A 14,084-nucleotide genomic window follows, 5' to 3' on the forward strand; every position below is an offset into this window, starting at 1 on the left:
CTACTACTGAAGGTAAAATAATGAGAAGAAAATAATATAAAACGGGGTGAAAATATCCAATTTTCCCCCTGAATGACACTGCACTCTCCAGTGATAAACCGACAGTGAATATTTATCAGTAAATGTGCTGTGAGTAACAGGATGTGAAGAAATAAAACGCAGCATCATCCTGGCAGCCGTCACTCACGGGGCTCCCGCGACGTTGCGGGCATTTGTGTTCAGTGCTTTACGTAATGTATTTAATCCTTGTCATTCCCAGTACGGCAGGCACTGTATTACCTCCAATTTGCAGATGAGAGCGCTGACACTCACAGATATTAACAGGTTGCCCATGGCCACGCAGGTAAGTAAGTGGTGGGATGGGGGTTTCAGGCTGGTCCCACTGGCCTTGGAGCCCCCAGAGGAGCCTCCCATGGTCAGACACCACCTAGTAACACTTTATTGCACTCACTGTATTAACTTTGCAACTCTCCTGTAGGTTTGAAAATTTGCAACAACAACAAAAAAGTTACAGGAAAAAGAGACCATTCCAACGCAGGTATCATTGTGCACCGTGTGCCAAGTTTCTCTAGCGTACACACCTACAAGTGGAAATTCTGGGCCACAAGGTGTGCATGTGTGCCTTCGACTGTACCACAGTGTGCTACACTATTCCCAGCTGCGTTAACAACCTGCAGTTTCTACCGTTAATTCCGATTGCTCCACATCCTCCACAACACTTTGCCAGCATTTTTAACTAATCTGGGTGGATACAAGGTAGAATCTCATTATGGTTTAATTGCATTTGATTATTAAAGAGGTTGAGGGCTCTAATGCTACTGGCTACTTTCACTTCCTCCTCTGTGGCCAGACTTTTCAAGTTATTTTGCCTACTTCTGTCAGACTGGATTGTCTTTTTGCTGATTTAAGAACTCTTATATATTCTGGATACTAATATTTTACCAATTACACATGTGTTCAGTATATGTGGCTGTCTTCTTTATGTTATCTTTTGATGAGGAGATCTTTCTTTTACCAAATACAAAATTCTGACTACAGATTTTTATGTCACGGAAAAAATCTTTCAGTACCTTGGGGTCATGAAGATATGCGTGTGCACACAGATAGGGCAAAAGTAAGTTTACCATTCTGAGCATGCAAAACACAGTTCATTCTTGAATTCCTATTTAATTGACTATTGTATTATTTACATAAACAACTGCAAACCTACTTCCCCCCATATATACTCTTATAAAGCATCTGTATGTACATGTGGGTATGCTCTAACGTTTTATCTTTCACACTTAGACCACTACCCATTTGGAGTTTTTGCCATATGGTGTGAACTAGGCATCCAATTTCTTTTCTGTTTTTTTCTACGTAGATACCTCGTTGTTTCTGCGCCTCTTGGCGCAGTTTCTCTCCCCACTGCTGTGGAAGGCCACCGCTGTCCTCGGTCAGCGTCTCCGTGTATCTGGGTCTGCACCTGCTTCTCCCAGTCGGCCCCGGCGGTCCACGTGCCTATGGCGGCGCCCGTACCGCAGAGCTTCTTGGTAAACCCTGGGGCCTGGTGGGGGAAGCCGGCCCCCCAGCACTGGCCCTTGATGCATCTCAACATGCTTTAGAATCACTTTGTCAAGTTCCAGGAGAAGAAATGTTGGGTTTTTTTTTAAATGGAGATTACATTGAGCCTATAGATTGCTTTGAGGAGAACCAACATTTTTATAACATTGGGTTCTCCAATCCAGGAGATCATATAACATGTGACTATCTAATGTGAAACAGGGTGACTACAGCTGATAGCACTGTGTTGTGTGATTGAAACTTGTTTAAAGAAGTTCCCCCCCCACACACACACCCATAACTACGTGAGAGGGTGGGTGTGTTAATCAGCTACATAGGGGGGCTCCTTTCACAACGTGTATCAAATTACCACAATGCTTTCAATATTTTACAATTCTCTTTGTCACTTATACCTCAACAGACCTGAAATTTTTAAAAAGTAACATTAAAAAGTCCTTACCTTTATACCTAACACCAGCTCCTAAGAGCTAATCTCCTTTAGATACGGGCATGCCGAGACCACTTCAATTTTGCCTTCCCCTCCCTAGGAATTCCCAATCCTACAAGTGCAATCTATTTCGCTGTATCTGCTTATTTTCCCCTCTGCCCCTGAGATGACAGCCCTAAACTGGAATGCTACACCAGTGGCCCGCAGCCCAGAACCACACTTGATCTAGGCACCCAGGAGACCTAAAAGAGACGTGACTCCGAGGATGTGGAAAACATCTTTGAAGTGCCTGAGAACAAATACATCTACCACTTCCCACCACACACGTGCACACACAGAACAGGCCTTCGAGTGACCATCTCCCTCATCGTACTTTAGAAACCTTGTTTTCACACTAGTTTGTGGTTGAGAACTGAGGTGGGGAGAGAAGGGGGAAGGGAGAGAGGGAGGGAGAAGAGTCAGCCTACAATAAATACCTATCGCTGAGGCTTCGTCCAGTACCTTGAGGCCTTCACCAGCCCCGGGGTCCTGATCGGGAAATAAGCAAAGGGGCTTTCAGTGAGGTAAAAATGATGAATGGGCTTTAGGGATTGATTGATGAAGGGAGAAAGCAAAGCAGAAAAACAAGCTCTGACCTTAATAAATGGAAGAGAGAAAAAATACCATCCAGAAATACTTGACCTAGGATGAAGAGGGACTGTTTATGTTAATGTAAATAGTTACGAAGAGTAGTGATTATCAATCTAAAAAAAAAGAATATTCGTATTCCCACATAAATCGGTTAAACTGAAGAATTGCTCCCCCCAGGAGAAATGCAGAAACTAATTCTTGAGAAAACTGGAAGGGAAGAGCACTGGAGGACAGACTCTGGGAAAACAGTGCCACGGCCGGTGGGAATGGACTCAGCATGATCTAATACATCTGCCCGCGCTACACGTTCTGTGATTCCCCACGTCCACACAGAGGGGATGGTGTTATCGAGAAATAAGAACAATAAGCCATGTTTTCTTCAGTGTTCAACAAGGAGCCATTAAAAAAATACAGCCTCTAAATGAGAAGTGAATTCCTGCTCTGAAAAATATACAGAGAGCGTCCTGCTCTTCTGCGGTGAGTTTATGTTCCCGTCTGCTCCCCCTGCAGGAGCCAGCAGGCAGCCCGGAGGCATGGCAGGGGAGACCCGCCTGGTACCATGAGATCACGGGGCTGGAATGTGCAGTTCGGGTGGTGGGAGGATGGGGGTCCTGTGTTCAAAAGCACGAGAGCTGGAAAAAAGTGAAAATGAAAAGAACATGGGCTTCCCAGTGGACGAAAGGCAAACCACAAAGAAAACAGCTTCAAGACTCGCCCACAGGCATCCACGCACTGCTGGGAAGGCTGGAGCATCAGTCAACAACCCCATCACGGTGTTCGGAGGATTAAAAAAGGAGCATTTTTACAAAACAGGGCTTCATTTTTATTTCAGGTGTATTTCCTTAACAAATAACGCCCCGTCCAATCAGCACGTCCATTGGCTCATTTTGTAACAAGGGGGTATCTGAATCAAAGGGAGAACGTATCAATCTGGGAGATGCAGCTGCAGCTCTCCCTGTCTTAAGGTACCGAGCCTACGCAAAACTCGTAATCTGAATTTAAAGTATTGCACCCAAATCAACTGAAAAAAATCTCCAGCTGCTAATTATGTAGCTTGAGATTTTTGTGAAAAAGATACTTTTTGTGATGCTCTCAATAGGCTTCTGTCTTTAATCACAAGTGAACAAAATACATTAGGAGGAGGCTGCCTCCTCGCTTTAAAACACTCGAGTTTTGTATGGTGGTGGGAACCAAACACAAGAGGTTTCAAGGCTCTTATTGCATCGGGTGCTTGCATCCAGCTGCCAAGTCAACTGTCCACTCATCGCACCTGCGGCAACTCCAGTCAAAGAGGTAAAACCGAAACCTGGGCTGAACAACCGCTGTGACTGATTGGTTCCATGAATGGCATGGGATCCGACTGTGATTTAAGAAGAGCAATCAACAACACTGTCAACCAACCTTGATGAAAATCTCTTCCTGTAAGTCTATTGAGTCTTCTAGCTGTGCACAACATAAACTACACGGCTTAACACACTCCGTAGCTCCCTGTCGGTGCCTCGCAGTGTTATCACCCATGTCACCCAACTATTTGAGTCCTAGCCGCCTCGATTCTGTCTTCGATAGTCTCTTTATAATGTCTCTACTACCAACTAGCGAGTCAAGAGCTGAAACAGAAGAGACCCGGTGCAGGGAAAAAGCACTTCGGACCCAGGTGCTGCTTCTTTGAAGCGTGCTTTGGCCACCACTCAGCCTTGTTCTGCCACAGTCAGCTCTTTCTTCCAGAAAGAACAGAGCCCCCCTGCCCCCGCCCCCCCACCCCGGGTTTGGAGAGAAAGTGCTGACTCAGCACCAAGAAAAATGGGTTTGTTTCTGCTTCGAAATGAAACCAGATGGTCAGACCTGGGAATCAATACTGTAAATATTAATTCAGTATAAGAGAAAGCAGGTCTTTATGGCCCCCACACAAGGAACAATATGTAGGCCAACAATGAAAACTGAAGGAAACATTATTTTTTTTAAGGGGGAAAATTATTTTGTTTTTAAAAGAATGAGATTTCCTTAAGGATATGGATGATAAGCATTTAGTGAGTGTTGTTAGACTAGTGAACGAGTTTACAAGGAATATACTTGATTTTTAAAGGTTTCCTAGAGACTTATTGAAGCCAATTCCAAACCTGCAGAGCTGGGCGTCTTTCTCCCTGTGGGCCCTGTGCTCCCCCCCCACCACGGACAGGCCTCTTCCTGCCTGTGGGCAGCAACCACTACCAGCGACGCTCCCCGGCACTCCTCGGCCCTCACCTGTTTGATGGAAATAGGAACTACGGGCCTCACTTTCCAGGGAAGGACGCGGCCAAGGAAACCCCCTACACGCACAAGACACGGGGAGGTGGGTCAGCTCTGGATGCCAGCCCTCACCCAGCGCTACCCCCTTCCTTTACACGGGGCTGAATCCAGTTTAGAATTGCTGCCAACTTCAAGGTCGGCCTGGCCTGGCCCCGAAGAGCCCCCCTCCCGCCAACACCTCCCCTCCAGGCACACACTTTTGTGTGGTTCGCAGGCCCACGCTCAATCCACTGAGCTACACCAGCCAGGGCATAGGCACACACTTTTCAGAAGCAGAAAGTGTGCCACAGGGATGTTTGCCGGAAGGCCACGTGCACAGAGGTGGCAGTGAGCTGGCACGGAGCAGGAGCCCGCTCTCTCTCATACCTCCTCTCCCAGCTCCTCTCTCACTCCCTCCCCCAGGCAGGACAGGCCCCTCCTTCGTCAGCTCCTCATTATTGCAGGTATCACACTGGTAACTTAGTAAATATTTTTCCCACCTGGAACATGAGCTCCTCTAGGGCAGGGCAGACTCCGTCATCTTTGTGTTCCCAGTACACAGCAGTGCCAGGCACACTGTGAGCACCCCATAAATGTGAGCGGGGTGAATGAGAAATGTTTTCCCCTACTTTGGCTCCAAATGTAAAGGGCAAAATAACGGTAAACAAGATGGACCGAGTGTCCGGTTACAGGCAGCTCTTCAGCAAGTTATGTTCTATAAGAGATTGTTTGAAAATCGGTTTTCTGAAACTCACAGACTCCATTTTTTAAATGATAGTTAAGCTCCTGGAAGGCAGCCCATGGAAGCCTCCTCGAGCCCGCAGTATCCGTGAAGGATGGTTTTACTAGCCCATTTCAGCTGTAACTGAACACTGTTACTAAAACTGTTTCTGCCCTGGCTGGTGTGGCTCAGTGGATTGAGCGAGGGCCTGCAAACCAGAGTATTGTGGTTCGATTCCCAGTCAGGGCACATGCCTGGGTTGCAGGCCGGTTCCCAGCAGGGGACCCATGAGAGGCAACCATACATTGATATTCTCTCCCTCTCTCCTTCCCTTCCCCTCTAAAAATAAATAAATAAAATCTTAAAAAAACAAAACAAAAACTGTTTCTGTGGGAAGTTGAACTCCAAGTTCTGTGTGGGACGCCAGCAACCCTCCCGGTGGTGGCTCTGACTGTGAGGTAGAAAGGGCGTAAGGGCAGTGATCTGATGTGAAGACAAGGGTGTATTTGCATATGGAATAAACTTCAAAATTTAGACTGTATGATCACTAAAAGGTGGGGCAAATGCCAAAGTCCCGTGAGGCACCCATTAGCTTCCCTAACACTGCGTCGTGGGGACTCCCTGCAGGCAGTTGTCCTGGCCACCGCGGAGGAGCAGACGGTGGGAGGAAGGCCCCGTGTGGGGCTTCCCAGGCGTTCCCACTGACAGCAACAGCTCCAGAACAGGAGCTTGTTAGAAACGCCCGGGTCCTCACGCAGATCTACCGACCCAGAAACTGCCAGGGTGAGCGCCACCCAGAAAAAGAAACGAGACGACTTTAGGCAGACTGCGCTGTGACAAGCCTTCCAGCTCGTTCTGACGCATGGTCCCGTTAGAGAGGGGCCTGGGGGCACCACTATCTCTTCTTAAAATGCACGTCCATGACATAAAACGAGGCCCAGATGAAAACACTACATCGAACAAGGGAAGACATGTCCGAGGCCAGCAGTTCTCAGTCCTGGCTGCACGGCCATCAGCTGGGAGCTTTAAGAAACACTGATGCCTGGGCCCCAGTCTCAGAGATTCTGATGTCACCGGTTTGGGATTTGGCGTGAGCATCGGGCGTTTTAAAAGCTCTCCAGGTGATTCCAATGTGCAGCCAAGACCGAAAAACCAGTGTTCTGAGCCAACTACCCCACAATTATTCTCCAAAGCTGCCAATCTGCTAGGAAACACGCACACAAATAAAATAAAGAGACTGTAAAAATGGGAAAAGTTCCCTTGCTTATAATTTACAGGTCCAGGTGACAAAATCCCTAGCCAGCTATTTATTAATGCACGGTTAGAGGCCTCATCCACTTCAGGCAGTTCTGGGACCACGTTCGGCATCACAACGGCCAGCAGATTTTGAAGGCGTGTGTATGGCCTCTCCGTTGGTGAGAAAAGCACCTGTGACAGGTAAGCATACCACCTGCAATGGTCAGGTAGACTCACCTGGCAACGTCCGGTTCCCTGCGTCCTCATGGCACAAGGATTCAGGGAGCCTGTGTTTCCCAAACTTCACCAAGAAAATAATCCCACTACGAAGGTTTTGATATCAGAATGGTCATGAATGAAAAACAAACTTATCTCTGCAAAAAAAAAAATGCTTTTTTCTACCCATTTCCCTCCCTGGCCAAGTCTCGAACTTGCTCTGATCCCGCTCAGAGAGTCCGAATGGAACCCTTGAGCAGCTGTAGGTGGGTCCCCTGGCTAGCTCAGTCCCTCAACCACAAACCTGGGCTCACAATAGCAGGTCTTGACTGAGTGAAGCTGAGATGCCAGAAATTTTTGGACTAAACATATGAAGTAACTCCAGGGTCATCTCTAGTGAGTGTTCTCTGACCCTCTGAGAGAGAATTTCCTACCAGGTACTCACCCTACAAACAGAGAAAAAACAATTCTTATGTTATTCTCATGGCATGGAGATAGTTCAGAGAGAGAGAGAATCTGAATGCCTCATTTCCCAGCCACCCCTGGATCCCCTCCTCAGCATCCGACCTGAAGACGGATACAATCCCCAAGGTTATTTCAACATTCACGTCAGTTCGGACCCTCTGTCTCAGATGAACTCAACTTTAGATGAGTTAGAAAATGGCAAAGGCAAGGAGTAAAAAGAATAAGGATAACTTGTTCGGTTATCAACCATTATTAAGAAGCAGGCTGTAGCTCTGGGTGGCCTGGGCTGAAGTCCCGGCCCTATTACTTACGTGGTCTTGAGCAGCTACAACCTGGGAATGGTAATACGCCTACCTCACCTACCTGGGGGATTAGGATGAGATTATTAGTGTACAGTGCTTGGTGCCTGGCATGCAGTAAACAATCCATAAGTTATCGATTTGTGAAGGTGAAAACTTTAAGTGTTTGTATATTTTGACATAACCATTCAGCAAACAGAAACCTGCCCTTCAGAAATACCCCTACAAGCACGTAAGAACTCCTGGCGAAATATCCCTATACGATTACTTAGTAACAAAAGAGCTGCAAGCAATTAAATGTCCATCAGTAGGGGAAGCATGAAACAAATTGCTGTCTCATTTTTACATGATGGAATACCTCGGGACAGATAAGAAGAATGTAAGCACTGAGAGCACGAGAGGAGGTGAGGAGGCCCGACTCCGCACCAGAGCCCCAAGTCCATACCAGCTCCGCAGGGCTGCCTGTGTGTCTCGTGCAAGTCAGACAACCTCCCCGCCGGCAACACGGGACAACCGCACCCCCTCCAGGCTCAGGGACGATGCTTAGCCCACAGTGATTCTATGCAAATGGTTTAAACAGATGATGCTGACAAGGAAGGAGAACACACATTTCACTTAGCGGTTACCCCAAGGAATGGGAGTGATAACTTCCTTTCTGACACTTTTGTATTATTTAACTTTTTTGAAGGACATGGCCATTTTCCGTAAGCAAGTTTAAAAAATATGCCTAGTTTTTCTGCATATGGCTAGTTATATTAATTGACATGAAATTATAACAACCTCATACTACAAGGAATATCAGTCACTATATTACATAACAGTAATAAGAGCATAAATAAAGGCTCTTGAATGGACTCATCAAGCTCGCATATGAAGTTATTTGTGAGATAGAACAAATATAATGGCATAGAAAGCACGTGAGTTTTACAGATCAAACAGGGCTAGGTTCAAATCCCATCTTTATCTCCTAGCGCCTTATCCAAACCTCAGTGTTATTATTTGAGCAATGAAGTTAACAATAATAATGGCCGTCATTTATTGAGTGCTTACTGTGTGCAATGTACTGGAGCAAGAGCTGTGAATGCACTACCTCATTTAACCCTCACAAACGCTCTGTGAGGTAGGTAACACCATCGTTTGTTTCCCAGATACAGAAACTGAGGCACAGAGGGGTTTGGTGAGTCGTACACAGCTAGGGAATAGTGAGTGGAGTCGGGGCTTGAACCTACACAGATCCTTTTCCGCTGTCTACACTATAGCAGAGGAAGACCAGGAGAGACTAGCAAAGCATTCGAGAAATTACTTACTTTCATCGCTCTGACCCACTACACGATGCTACCTTCTACAAGGTATGGCCTAAAATATGCTTTAATTTTACATTATAATGAACTTCTAAGGGGATGGCTGGTTCTCCCTGGGAAGAGAGAAAGATAACTGGCTTGTTTTGGATTAGAAGCGGTGGTCCGCATCAGGGCAGGTGACAGGGACAGTGGTTCTTATTCATCTGCGCAGCAGCTTCCGTGCTAATTCCAAACACAGGTGGTGAGAGAGACAGCCGACAGGAAGGGGGGAGGAGCCACTGCTGACATGTGCAGCTGGGAAGATTGATGGCTTCCCTCTCTCTTTTTCCCCAATGCCACGGCCTGGGGGCAGAGACGCAGGCGCTGCTGCGCTGGGGACAGTAAAACACACGGCGCGGTGTCTACCTCGCTGCAACGCTGATTAATGAGGCTGAAATGACACAGAAAACAGGCAGCGCCTCGGCCAGAGAGTTCACAGGCCTGTCTTTCTTTAACGATTCCCACGAAAGCGGTTCCCGTAAACAGCCGGGTTTGAACCCGAGTGCCCCAGGGCTCGGGCGCGGCAGAGGTGTATCTGGAGGAATGTGTGGAGCGAAGGGTGAGGGTGGGAGCCCAGCTTGTAACGAAATTCACTTGTGATTGGGTGGTACAAATCATAATGAATAAAGTCCCCTTCTCTATCCGCTTGACTGAAAAATGTCGCGCAGTTCGAGGTGAGATAGTTACTTACCTACCTTTAATGTGCAGAGGACCTGAGAATCCACTAGCCCAAAGGTTTCCCGATTAGCAGCGCCTTTGCCGTTTGGAGCGGGGAGACAGTATCACCGATATTTCACGTTTCACTGCAGCTGCTTGCTATATCCATGAAAATGGTATTTTCTTTTTGAGAAAAGATGAATTTTAACATCAAATATTATTTCCAGTACTTACTATTAGCTATCTAATGAACATGTCCATTTGGATGCCCCACCAGCAGCTCCTCAAACTTAATGTTACGTCAAAACTCAATCTGCTGGCCCACACCCGGCCAGTCAAGGGCCCACAAGCCTGCTGCTCTGTGTCATCATGCTGGTGGATGACACAATCACGGACTTGGCCTCCCAACTGTCAGTCATTTCTAATTCTGTCCCCTCTGCAGATTCTGTGGGTCACTGGATATGCCTTCTTTGCCAAGTGTTTGTACCTCGTTTTCTTCATCTGAAATAAAAATTTTAACAGTACTACTTTATAGGATTCTTTCAAGAATTAAATAAATTGCGACATAAAAAGTGCTTAGCACATAGAAAGTGCTCAGGAAGTACTAGCTACGATTGGTCTTCGATGTTCTCCCAACACACACACAAAACTGTATGGATGTCAGGGGGCGGATGCGCTGACTAACCTTATCTCGGTCACTGTCCCACAAAATACACTCCTGTCAAATCGTCACGTGGACACCTCCAACTCACTCATTGTCACATGTCAATTGTATCTCAACAAGGTTGGAAAAAAACATTAGCTGTTTTTATCAGCAGCGGCTAAATCCCCAGGGATGTTATCCAACACAATTTCACTCTCCCATCTCCATCAGCGTGGTCTAAACCCCGACCATCTCACCTGTGCTGTTTCAATGGCATCGACCTGACATTTGTGTCTACCACACCACCACCTATCTTTTTAAAATAATTAATCTCCACTGGTTTCTCCTTTCTTATAGAGTCAAGTCTAAGCTGCTCAATTAGTCCACAAAATCCTTCGTAATCTAACATCACACACATACAGATTTCTTAGACATGGTAGGGGCAAGTGTCTCCATAAATGAACCTTAGTTAAGGAAGTGAGAAGTCCTAGGAGAAATTTTGGGTAAATGTTTTGCATTTAACACTTTATAACATGCTATTTTTTTGTCAATCATCCTAGCACTGGAGCCAATATCATATCCAACTAAAACCACAAGAGTAAGCATTAGGATCTAGAATTTAAAGCCCAAAATGTAAAAAAAAAAAAATTATATACTAACTGGCTATAATAATGTCTATGATATTTTTGCAGCTCCTTAGGAAGAATTATTACGCTGTTTTGTAGGAAATAAATAAATAAATAAATTTGGAAATAAATAAATAAACTTGGAAACAATATCAGCTGATCATTAATGCACATCCCTCTTCAGACTGGAAGGTTACCCAGATGGTCTCCAGACGCGCTCAGTGCCAGTCTATGACGTTCCAGACCGGATAGTCCTGCACATGCGTCACACGCCACCTCGCTTCCTGTGCGGAAGAGGTCGGGGCCTCTTACACAGGTTCGGGAAAACTGGGAGCCTGCACACGGTGCAGGGACTGTGTTGTCAGAGAAGTATCAAAATGGGGGCACTTCAGAGTTTCCAGTTCCTCACCCTTAGAATTTCACACAGTCGAGTTCTGACTTAGCTCTAACTGTAAAACTTCACCATCACATTCAATTCTCTCCCCCTTTTAACCAGCAACACGGTGGTTCTGACTTGCACTCGCTCGGTGAGTACGTGTATGTGTGTGTATGTGTGCGTATGTGTGCGTAAAAATGCTCCTTAGCCGGTTGTCTTGCTGTGCCTACTAAAATTCAAGAATATTTCTGTAATCACCAGAGCTTTTCCCTTTCCTGACTGTCCACACAAATTGATGACTTGTTTTCTCTTTCTGTGAAGGTGCCTCACTGTGTATTGTTCAAGCCAAGGAAGTATGCATCCCATTAGGAAGGTAATACAGCATCATAGTTTCATTCCCTCGATTCCAGTTGTTTCCTTTGGGATTTGTGCATTTTTGTACTAAAAGAGTTGTGACTGCATAAACCAAAAGTAAATATAAAGAAATTTTATATTTCAGTTTGATTTCCAGTAAGTCCAAAAAAACTGCCTTTATTTACCAGTGAGTCTTTAGCATGTCTCCTTTGTAGTTAATGTTATTTTCCAATAAGGTTGTAACTTTGATTTTAGTTTTATGAATTACATATTTTGTATGGGTATATTCTATTTTTGTAAATATGCTTTGAGTGAAAAATGGTCATTTTTTAATAGCTTCACTACACTCAAACTGTGATTTAAAATGCAATTAAAATCGGTTTTCTGAAACTCACAGACTCCATTTTTTAAATGATAGTTAAGCTCCTGGAAGGCAGCCCATGGAAGCCTCCTCGAGCCCGCAGTATCCGTTTTTGAGTCTCAAAACTTCTGAGTTTTTGAGACTTGCCTCCCCTCTCCACCTGGAAATTTTCATGTCATATATAATTCTCCTTTATGAATAAATTTTAGCAGGTCAAAAACTAGTGTTCTAGTAGATAAAATAATTAGTAAAGATAATTTAGTAGGTAAAATAATTCATAAGATAATTAAAATAAATAATAGAATATTGCTCTTCTTTTCAACAGTTTCAATCGGATGGCTTGAAAGCACATTTTTTCCATCTACCTTAGATGACAAATCACTGTACACCGATTAATTATTAACCACAAAATACTCAGTACCACGAGCGACATGATTGCTTGTCAAAATCGGCAAGCTCTCATCATTTTTGTGAAAAATAACCCTGACTTCTGTTTTTGGCGTCCCTTCCAAATAATCACTGAGAAAGTGACCGCGAGGCGTCCGCACCGCCAGGCCTTGAGGAAGAGGCGTGTGTGTCCTAAGTGCAACCCAGGCTGCTGCGTAGGCGCCCCCGCCCCCTCCCGCCCCCTCCCGCCCTCCACCTCGGTAAGATGATGCCGGGGAAATGTCCGTCGTTCGGTTACACGAAAGCGACTTTCTGTGCTTTCCGTCTTGAGAATTTTTTTAAACCACTGTTGCAGAAAATAATAGTCCCATGCCCTTGCAGATGGTTCATGTATTTTACAAGTTTCCTCACGTTGCTGAGGTGGAGGTTCAATTTTACCTTTNTTTGGCGTCCCTTCCAAATAATCACTGAGAAAGTGACCGCGAGGCTCGCATCCGCACCGCCAGGCCTTGAGGAAGAGGCGTGTGTGTCCTTAGTGCAACCCAGGCTGCTGCGTAGGCGCCCCCGCCCCCTCCCGCCACCTCGGTAAGATGATGCCGGGGGAAATGTCCGTCGTTCGGTTACACGAAAGCGACTTTCTGTGCTTTCCGTCTTGAGAATTTTTTTAAACCACTGTTGCAGAAAATAATAGTCCCATGCCCTTGCAGATGGTTCATGTATTTTACAAGTTTCCTCACGTTGCTGAGGTGGAGGTTCAATTTTACCTTTTTTGCTGGTCCCTACCCACCAGCACCGCCAAGTCAATAAAGGCCCAAGTCCACCGTTGTGGCCTTTTTCTTCCACCTCTCCCCTCCACGAATTAACCGTATCCCTCTCTGAGTTCCCTGAAGAAGCCATACCCGTTCTTAGTTCCAACCTTTGTGGGTTCAGTTCTCTCTGCCCGGTTGCCTTTCTCCACTCGACTAATTGCAATTTCTCTCTCACTAGTTCGGACGTTGCCACATTTTTTTGGTCTTCTCCACCGTCTCAAGGCCAGGGGAGTTACTTCCTCCTACAGCAGCTGCAATTCTTTGCTCTCCCTTCCCGACAGCACTTGGTTGTTCCGTAATTTACTTTCCCTACAAGTCTGTCACCCTCTGCAACAAGAGAAACCCTCAAGGGTAAGAGTCATTTTTTACATTCCTAATATCAACAGGGTGGAAGTTCAATATACATGTATGAATGAAGTAGAAATAAATACTAACTCTATGTGGTTTGGAGAATGCAGGGGCTGGAAGGCTGGTCTTAAGGTCCTCGGCACGCAGTAGCCCCGGGGGAGAGGAGAACAAGGGGTGGCCATTACCGTGAGTAGCAGGGCATTTTCCAGTTGCCCCTTCCCAGACCACCTGTGGTAGTGGCTAGCCATTTTTTAGCCATTTTTCAGTACCTACAACTCTCAGAACACTTTTCTCAATTTGTAATGTACTGCAGTTTTACTTGAATCTACCCCAATATAATAAATTACTTCTATATTAAAAT

At 45.7% G+C, this 14,084-nt stretch overlaps 1 protein-coding gene across 2 annotated transcripts in view; it reads right to left on the reverse strand.

Annotated features, from left to right (window-relative positions):
• The window catches only part of WARS2 (tryptophanyl tRNA synthetase 2, mitochondrial), a 75,789-nt gene that overhangs the window by 38,219 nt on the left and 23,486 nt on the right, over positions 1–14,084 (reverse strand). The window contains exon 1 of one of the 2 annotated variants that reach the window (XM_037038791.1): positions 4,862–4,938. The exons of the other annotated variant lie outside the window; for it this stretch is intronic. The gene's annotated coding sequence lies outside the window, so the exon portion shown is untranslated. Of the gene's footprint in view, positions 1–4,861; positions 4,939–14,084 lie in introns of those variants that run through there. 2 annotated transcript variants of the gene reach the window in all.

This window comes from Sturnira hondurensis, unplaced genomic scaffold, assembly GCF_014824575.4.
Source record: "Sturnira hondurensis isolate 20B ecotype Veracruz unplaced genomic scaffold, ASM1482457v3 Scaffold0024822, whole genome shotgun sequence".
NCBI lineage: Eukaryota > Metazoa > Chordata > Mammalia > Chiroptera > Phyllostomidae > Sturnira > Sturnira hondurensis.